Consider the following 10,439-nt stretch of genomic DNA (forward strand, 5'->3'; position numbering starts at 1 on the left):
TCCTCTGCTTCATTAGAGACGACAGCGTCAGGCAGCGAGACTGCGGGCAAAATCGCCCCCACCTGAGATCATGTATAAATCAGTCTGCAAACCCCTCTTTCCCTATCTCCATTTCCTCAAATTCCTTCTTGTATGCTTTCCTTTTCTGCTGAACCCGCAAAAACCTCACCCGGCTTGCCACAGCTGATACTGTTTGTATTTGTTTGTCCTGTCATCGCCTCCCTATTCTCTTCCTCCCTCAAGGAGTGACAGAGTGGTTCGTCTGAAACATTATGGGCAGAAATACAGAAAATGAATAATGAACTCCATTACGCCTAAATGGGTTGAGAAAAACAAGTGTAAACAAGAATATTTAGACAAGGCCAAGTGCATCACCTTTTGAGGTTTTAAGTCAGCTTCTAGTCTGTAATTTTTGGCTTCTCTTAGATGTGTGCACATCTTGGCCTCAGATGGTACGTCCATGAATTGCTGACCCTGTAAGCTTAGAGCATGGTGCTAGCAACGCCAATGTCATGGGTTCCATCACAGGGGATTGCACATAGTCAGAAAAAAATGTACTGTATAATACAATGCATTGTAATTCGCTTTGGGTAAAATTGTCTGCCAAATACATCAATGTAAATGTAATGTTTATATTAAACGGCTTTAGCATTATATACAGTCACACCAAAAATTATTCAGACACCCGATATTTTTTTATATTGTTCTTCTAGTGGGGGCAGGACACAGTAGTTCATTTATGTAAGTGAGGATAGCAAAATAAACTGTGACATGACGCCCAAAAAAATTTCATACACAGGCCTACCTACAAAAAATGATGAAATAATGTGGAACCAAATTATTCAGTAAATTTGACCTGACAACGATTAAGTGTTTTTCTTTCTTTAATTGCTATTGTAACATTTTTACACTGCGGACTTAAATGAACCATTGCTTGGTAAGTGGTATTATCTAATTGTGTACCTAAATTTAACAGCTGACAGTTATTCAACCTAATCCATGACATACCTTTCTATCGAAGTTATCTGACATTATCAAAATGTTGACACAGTTTAAATTTGAGTTCTTGTAATATTTTAATACTATTTTCAAACTATAGCAGATAAACTATGATGATGTGAGAAATGTTGAAAGTGTCTGAATACATTTCGGCTTGATTGTATGTATACATGTGTGTGTGTGTGTGGGGGGGGGAGTATGTATGTATATAAAGCCATTTCAATGTAAACACATTTGGTATACACAGCAATATAGCAATACATTGTATAGTTTGTATTATTACTGACTATTTGCAATGCATAATTGTCTCCTACTCACTCTGTGAATTCTTTATTTTCTTCAAAATCATTAAACAGATTTTTACTCGTCACAAGACCGAGAACTGTTGTTTTCATTATATAAATACAAATTGATGCATGCATCAGTACACTGTTTTGTTAATTAAATACATGCTTTCTTAAATTCAATAACAGCTGGAATCTAGCAAAAGCAAATTTTCTTCTTTTGTGATGAACGTAACATCAAACCGTCCGACAGCACATTTACATGCAATTAGTTTAGAATTTAATGAATGTGACTGTAAAGTGATCTTCCTCTGGCCAGTTAAAGATCTCATAGGAAACTCTCAGAGGAGGCAGATGAGCTACACAAATAGAGAAGATGAGAAGTGAGACCCTACAGGCATATTCCCAGCTATCTCTCAAGTCAAATCATCTGTATCTTTGCCTGAGAAAACAGATATCGCTTCATATTAATGTAACTCTGACAGTTAGATTACCCACTGTATATACTGTACATACAGCACACATATTTTTGCTCAGGCTAAAGGTTAAAAATGGGTGAAAAGTATATTATAATTAGTATTAGCCTATTATTATTATTATCATCATCATTATTGTTATTATTATTTTTACATTATTATTATCCTAATTAACAATACTAACGTCCAGTATTTATCAAATGTAAAGCAAATCATGTCCCTTGATCTATAACATGAGCCTATTTTTTAACAGATGAACAAACTTGATTGCATAATGAACTGTTGTGGACAGCCATTTCTAATGAATTGTGAATAACAATCATTTAATATTTTGTCTTTCACAATACTTATCTTCATTTGAAGACTTTTCTCAGAAAATATTGATATTTGAGTTTAATTCCATTAGTAAATCGGCACATCAAATATTTAATTTGACTAAAATGTTTCATCCATTGATAGTTCTATTATATACATACAAAAGATTAATTTTGCTTGTAGAGTTAATTTGCTGTTAACAAAGATAAATGATACAACCCCTCTGTCTCAATCTACACATTCCTACTTTTCCATCTCCTGTCATTAACTCAGTGTTGTGATCGATTGGTCTGCTGGCCTTGTGTCAAATAGCAGGAACCACAGCCTCTGAAGACCTTGCAAACTGCTTGTGTCCCGCTTCTCTGGGCCCATTCACCACCGATGTTCCCGCATCCATCAAAAACAGCTAAGCTCAGCTCCGACACAAACACACACATACAGTTTCTGTCTGACACCTGTGCTCCTCCGTGCAACATGTATCAGAGCGGCTTAAATGGCCTGCTGCAGATTTAAAGCAAAACAATCGTCTTTCTTTTGGGCCATTGTGCAAAAACATTAAAAAGCAATTTGCCGGCAGGGCTATCGAGCGAACATGCCATTGTAGTGACCTGACATCATGCCTCATGTGGATTGTTAGAGCCATTCAGAGGTTAGAAAAGGGAGGGAGGATATGGGAAAGCCACTCAAAGGGCACGACCAGAATCAGCCGTCTGAGAGAGGACATCGGGGGAGATAGATAACTCACAGAAAGATGAGTCATATTATTCAATCCCTGACGTTGTAGTTACAGACGCTAGTAGCTTCAGCTGCAGGTTTCTGTGGGGAAAAACATGTGATAATTGTAAGGGTTCCAGTATAGGACATTGACAACAGTATGAATGGTTGAAATTACAAGTACTATTACTGAAAATAATTACTGACCTCAAAGCAACAGGGATTATATCATTATAAAAGATACTCCTTTAAGAACAAAATACAGCTAAAGAAAGATACCGCTTGAAAAATAAAATGACAGAAATTGGGTGCATTGGTGGGATTGGCAGTTTAAAACATATAAATCAATAAATACAGTTTGTATAGAAACCTTATAGTTATAAACTTTTTGGTATTTAGGAATCAATGTTGTTTTTGTTATCTAAAATAAAAAGCATAAAAAAGAAAGCATTTTTGCTTATTGAAATCATTGAAAAAATAAAATTATTGAAATAATTTTTATTGAACAATTGACCTAAAAATTATTGGGATAAATTCATTGAAATTGATATGTCGCCTCAAAAATAACTGAAATAAGTTTAAAGCAATAAAATTATAATAATAAACGAAACTAAAATTAATTTATCTTATATAGCAACATAAAAAAAAACATTAAATAATAAAATGTCCAAAGCATATAGCAAAATTGCTAAATATTTAACTAAAATTAACATAAAAAAGTATTATCTAAAATACTAATACAAACTAATTATAACTAAAATTTAAACTATAAAAACTCTGGTTGGACTTTTATATTGTTGTACATTATGAAATTTGTGTAGAATTTGAGAGAAACAATTTAATTCAAGTAACACATGATCATCAAATCTGCAAAACAAAAACATGTCTACATTAGAAGTCAGGGATATACAGCATGAAAGATCTTCTAAAGGCATCTGTACACAATTTAGACTTCCCAAAAGATGCAATGTCTCAGAAAAACAAATGAAAAAGACATGCATGCCCATAGTTTCAAAGTTGTGTAAATAATTTTAAATAAAATCCAGCATCACAGCAGCTATAGGTCGTTTCTTGGCATGAAGTATCAACCAATATATCATTAGGTTTCAAAGTTATTTAAAAGTATAATTTAATTTGTATATACATATACATATGTCTGTTTTCACAGTTTTATGCCTAAAACAATAATTATTATTATTCATCCAATTGTAATTGCTGTGTAAACGCATTAAAGTACATTTTAATTATACCTGGGAACGTTAACGCAATGCTCTTACCACTGAGCTACAGGAAAGCCAACTCTTCTGTTGTAAGTATGGTTGAAGTCTTTGTATTTGTATTCATCACTCTCTATTCTACCTCTTATGTCATCCAGTTTCTTATGTTTATGCAGCACATCCATATGACTGTACATTTTATCATGCCTCCATATAAATCACCACTGTGCAGCAAACATTGCATGAAACAAAATGTGAGACAGGGCTGCTGATGTTTGACTGGGTCACAGGGTCATCTATCAGTTGAATGGTGAGGCTGCATGTGCAATAAATGATAATGACGTACTGCATTAGAAATTAGTAAATCATGAAACAGAAGCCTGGTTGGCACCTCTATTTGCATAGGAAGGTTAACAGAAAGTGCTGATGGAGAAAGAGAGCGACAGAGATTCGTTTAAATTGTTTCAGGCGTCATTTGTTTGCGACCTCACTTGGGTTGAGATGCTGGCTGCAACAATGCAGGACAATCATTCCACAACACCCCTCAATCATTCATTCAGCAAACACAGAACAGCTGATTAATGATGGGTAAGGAACTGCAGCGAGGGTAAAATACTGCCAATGTGCGCCTTGTTTTGAAACAGAGTGAATTCCTGCCTGTTCTGTGGTTACACTCGAATGGATCTGTGATACACTGCATGGGTCAGTGATGAATAAGAATGTCTGAGATGAAGAAAAGGTGAAATGTTGTAAAAATCTACTTCATAACAGAATTGACAAGTTGTTTGAAATTTAATATTCAAAAGTTTTTGATAACATGATACAAATTTGTATCCTCCATAAGAAAAGAACTTTGGTGCCCTTAGTGGTCGGGAGCATTTCCGTTGTGTTGTTGCTTTATTCCGTTGTGTTGTGACTTTATTCCGTTGTATCGTGAACTTATATTTCCATTCTAAATTTCAGAGTGTTTTGCAACTGTGGGCCACTGTAGTGCTCTTCAGAGAACGTTTCTTAAATCTCCTTCAGCAAAGAAGTGAATAACAAAAGAGTTGCCTAAAGAGTGCTTTAAAGGGAATTAGGGGGGGTGGAGTAAGTCAATGGTCACAATTCGTAACCTCACCACTAGGTACCGCTAGATTCCCCACATTGCTCCTTTAACTCAAATAATATAAAAAACTCATCAAACTTTGGAATAACACGAATGTAACTATTGGAATGAATAATTAAAGTACCATACCGGATCGGTCGTCGCCCGGGTCAATAAGGGCCACGCCTACCATTGTCCATTAGGATGGAGTTGAGAAGTTTGCTACTGATGGTACCTCTAAGGAGATTAGAGCGAGAAACAACATTGCGATCGCGACATGGAGAATTAGAACATTGGCCCAGATAGGAAATCTCCAGGAGCTGACGCGTGAGCTCAGTAACTATACGTGGCACATTGTGGGACTCGGTGAAGTCAGATGGAAGGGTAAAGGAGAACATCAAACTGATGACGGGCATGTACTCTATTACAGTGGAGAGTTTGACAAATCTATATATGGTGAAGGCTTCCTGCTTAACACAGCCATTGAAGGATCTGTGCTTGAATGCCGCCCTATTTCCAGTAGACTCATCTCCATCAGACTGAAAGCTTCCCCCTTCAATATCACAATTATCCAAGTTTATGCAACAACAAGTTATTATGATGATTGGAGCCGTGTGTGGAACTTCTCTACTTCTTACAGTATAATAAACAAAGCAAATATGACAGACATACTTATTATTCAAGGACAATGGAATGCAAAAGTAGAGAAAGAGGTACTGAAAGCATGGAAAGATCATTGTGGGCCTTCTTGCAATGAAATTAACAACGAAAGAGGGATACGACTGCAGGAGTTTGGCAGTTTCAACAATCTGGCATTAGGTAATACCTTAGGTGAACATAAAGCTTCTCGACGCTGGACATGGCCAAACCTAATGGAGTCCATTATAACCAGATTGACTACATACTGGTTCATAACTGTTTCTGATCTGGCATCAACAGAGCAAAAACAAGGACATTCACAGGGGCTGATGTTGGAAGTGATCATGACCTGGTGATAATGAACTTTTGACTATGGCTGAAAAAGATCTTGAAGCCAAAGAACAGCACTGACCCAAACATCGGGGAGTAGTTTCAAGCCACAATTGGAGAAAAATTTGTACAACTGCTAATGATTGATATGAACGTTGAAGCTTTGACAACTACCTTTAATACACTCATGGGAGAAACTGTCAAAGATATCATTGGCCTGCATCGCGGAAAGGACAGAACTTGGGTTACAGAAGAGAGTCTCAAAATGTGTGACATCCGGAGAGATCTCAAAAAGTGTAGGCATACAACTGGGGCAGCAGAATATCATGAAATTAATAAAAAGATCAAAAAAGCATGAAGAAGGCTAAAGAAGGTTGGATAGGACAGCAGTGCACAGAAATAGAGATTAGTTGGGAAAAAAAAATAACAGTAGAAAATAATTCCAGATTGTGAAAGATCTAACCAAACACAAATAATCAAAAGTCAGTACTATACTAGGTAAAGATGGGAAATGCCTTACAGAAGCAAGTGACATTACAGTCCGATGGAATGAGTACTGTCAAGAACTCTATAACCATCAGATTAAAGGAGACCCAGAAGTTCTGGAGGTACCGGAGTCCTTAAACTATGACAATTTCCCCATTCTTAGAGAATAGGTTGAAGCAGCAATAAAAACGCTGAAGAGTGGGAAAGCCGCTGGAGTAGACAACATCCCAGCAGAACTCATCAAGAATGGAGGGGACACAGTGATAGAGATACTTACAAAAATCTGCAATAAGATCTGGCATATAGGTGAATGCCCGGAAACATGGACACAATCACTAATTATAACCCTACCCACGAAAGGAAATCTTCAGTTGTGCAAGAACTATAGAACAATTAGTCTGTTCAGCCACGCTAGTAAAGTGATGCTCAAGATTGTTTTGAACAAACTACAGCCTCAAGCAGAAGAAATTATCGCTAAAGAACAGGCTGGTTTTTTAGGGAGAAGAACAACAGAACAAATATTTAATGTGTGAAAAGTTCTCGCAACACCAACTGTATCATGAGCTGTATCATGTCTTCATAGATTTCAAAAAGGCTTTTGATAGAGTATGGCGGGATGCAACAATGAAGAAGTACAATATGGGACAAGAGATCAACACCATCAAACAGCTGTATGATAAGGCCAGTAGTGCAGTAGTCAACAAGGGCTTTATGGGACAGTGGTTTCACACAACAGAAGGTGTACGACAAGGCTTACTTCTGTTGCCCACACTCTTTAACACATACTTAGAGTGCACCATGAGTGAGGTCCTGGAGAACCAATGTGGCACAGTCAGCATTGGAGGTAGAAACATTAACAATCTCCGATTTGCAAATGACATTGATGGGCTAGATGGCAGTGAAGAAGAGCTGGTCGCCTTAGTGAAAAATCTGGAAGAAACATCTTCTAGGTTTGGCATGGAGATAAGCACTGAAAAGACTAAGACAAAAGTTGGCAACTGTGAAGCATTTCAAATATTTGTGCGCTATCATAAGCGAAGAAATCAGAAATTTGTGTAAGGACAGCAGAAACAACAACAGCCATTAAGCTGAAACCTGTGTGGAGAGATAAAATATCTCTCTTAATCAAAAATTTGACTTTTACTCGCACTTGTCCTCTCAGTCTTCTTGTACACCTTGTGAGTCTTGGACACTCACAGCAGAGTTGCAAAGTAGAATGCAGGCATTAGAAATGAGATGCTCTAGAACCATCCTTAGCATCTCTTACAAGGACAATATCACAAATGAAACAGTGAGAAATATCATTAGGCGTGAAGCAGGCCAGTGTGAAGATCTACTCACTGCAGTTAGATTGAAAAAGCTGAAATGGTATGGACATGTCGTTATAGCTAACAACTTGTCCACAACAATCCTCCAAGGTAGAGTCCCAGGTGGCAGAAGACGAGGCAGACAAAGGAAGAAGTGGGCTGACAACATTACAGAATGGACTATGGAAAGCTTTGCAGAGACACAGGCAATAGCACATGGCCGAGACAAATGGAGGGACCATGAGACTGATGATGGTGATTGGATAAATACAAATACAGTGTAAATGAATGACATATTTTTATTTTACTTAAGTAGTATGAAATTGAAGGCTAGAACCTGTTAGAAAAAAAAAACTCAAGGTAACGCGTACATAGCACAAACTCTGATATACCAACCTTTGGCATGCTAACAAAATAACCTTAACATTAATTGAAACGCTTGCTAAATGTGCAACACAATTCAATCTCCTTAATCAAGCTGTGCTGTTATCAGGACTGTAAGCGATAGTACAGAATCTCTAAATGTAGGTTAATTTCACATCAATCGCCTGAAGCAGGCACATTATTGATGGCTATGAGCATCAATTTGGCATGAGTATTAGTGTTTGTTTGGGACACGTTATCCTGTGATGGGCTAATCTATTAGCGTTGCAGGCAGTGTAAACACAAAATTGCCTTCCACCCTACTTCACCCCTAGCAAATCCATACCAGGAGGCAGGGCACCGAGGCCTGATTACGGCTAATTCTTTCTTCCATTTTCTATGTCAAACTTAATCACATTAAATGTGTGTTACTGTCTATCAGCCTGATAGCTGGCTATCGGCAGAAGGGACTGGGACAAAGCTCTGAGCTTAGACTGCAAAGAGAACTGGCCACCAAAAAAAACTAAATAAAACCGGATCTTTTATCAAGTCACTGTTTAATTATGGCTCATCTTTTCTCATCTGGTCTAACTCTGACCTACACCTGCATTTTTAGACTCGATGAGTGCGAATGTGCCAGAGGGAGAGAGAGAGATGTCACTCTTCATTCCATAACAGCTGCAGCATTACAGAGAAGTGAAGCCCTATGCAGGGTAATTACGGCACTGTTTTCCATGGCTGCTGGTAATGTTGCCTGAGGGGAGCCCCGGGTGCACCTGCCTCAGAGAAGGGCCCAATTACTCGTCGGTTTCCCCTACGTCAACATTTTTACTCAGGCAGAGGTAGGGCAACTTGTTTTCTTGTTTTGTCTATCAGTCTGATCCAACAATTTGAGTTTCATAATTATTGTGGTGCTGTTTTCTCAATGCATGAATATTTACAGAGTCTTTCATGAACAACCGGAATAGGGTATAAATAAAGAACAGGTTGACAGGATTCTTGTGTGTAGGCAAAAACAGGTCTGGTTTTCACACTTTTTTTTCTCTCCAGTGAATATTTTTTCAGCATTTATTTCAAGTCACTTTATTAAAGGAATAGTGAAAATTCTATCATAATTTACTCACCCTCAAATTGTTCCAATCCTGCATGAATGTCTTTGTCATGTACAACACAAAAGAAGACATTTTAAAAAATGTGGGGAAACTTCAATAGTAGATGTTGACCCTACAATGTACTCAAAAGTTGTGTTTGGTTACAAACATTCTTCCAAATATATTTTGTTGTGTTCAGAAGAACCATGAAAGTTACTTTATACAGGCATAAAGTTATAGTGTTATACAACACACGGGTATACATTGTACAGATGATTTAAATAAGGGCATTTGGGTATAAAACATTGAGAAATACAATACAATAACCATAAGATAAAGATATAGATATAGAGATTAAAGCTATGTGTGTATGTAAATCTGTACAAGTAAAAAATAAGAATAGACTAATAGACAAGCGATTTGCTATATACAGCAGAATGAAATTGACAGAAAAAGTTGTATTAAAATAGATAATGTATTATCTGGAGGATATCATTGTTATTGCACAGAGTGATTAATTGCACGGTGGGTAAATTTTTTTTAACTGTTTTTTACCCACCGTAATATGGGATAAAATATCACAGTAAAACTGCATATTTCAAATTTTAAAAGTAAAACAAAAAAAAACAATTAATGACCTTAATGGCAAATATTTTCTAGTATTTTCTACACTTAATCTATAAATTGCTTAACAAACTTCACCAACCCCTGGGAGACTACAGGGGGTCTTGTGTCTGTGATGCAGGATAAGCCTCTTCTCAACAATGAGAAACGTATATTTTCAGATGTATTACTTTGTTTCATTATTAGTTTTAATTATGTCTTGTGTTTAAAATTCATAAGCAGAAGTTCCAAAAGTTTTTTTTCTCTGCCTGCCCGCCCTTGATCCACACACGTGCCAAAGCATGCTCACATTTCTTTCAAGCTGGTTTTCGTATGATGATAGAACTTCAGTCTCGCTATCCTAGCAGGCTGAATGAAAGGAGAAGGGCAACATTAGCACTATCTTCTCGCTTTTCTAGCCAAAAGCGATATTTTTAAACCAACACATTTCACTTACCCTCTCTGCTAAATTATTTAGACCTTCAAACCACATTAATGGCGGTTTAAATTTCAGGCTAGTGGGACCTG

The sequence above is a fragment of the Triplophysa dalaica genome, chromosome 1 (genome assembly GCF_015846415.1).
Source record: "Triplophysa dalaica isolate WHDGS20190420 chromosome 1, ASM1584641v1, whole genome shotgun sequence".
NCBI classification, from domain to species: domain Eukaryota; kingdom Metazoa; phylum Chordata; class Actinopteri; order Cypriniformes; family Nemacheilidae; genus Triplophysa; species Triplophysa dalaica.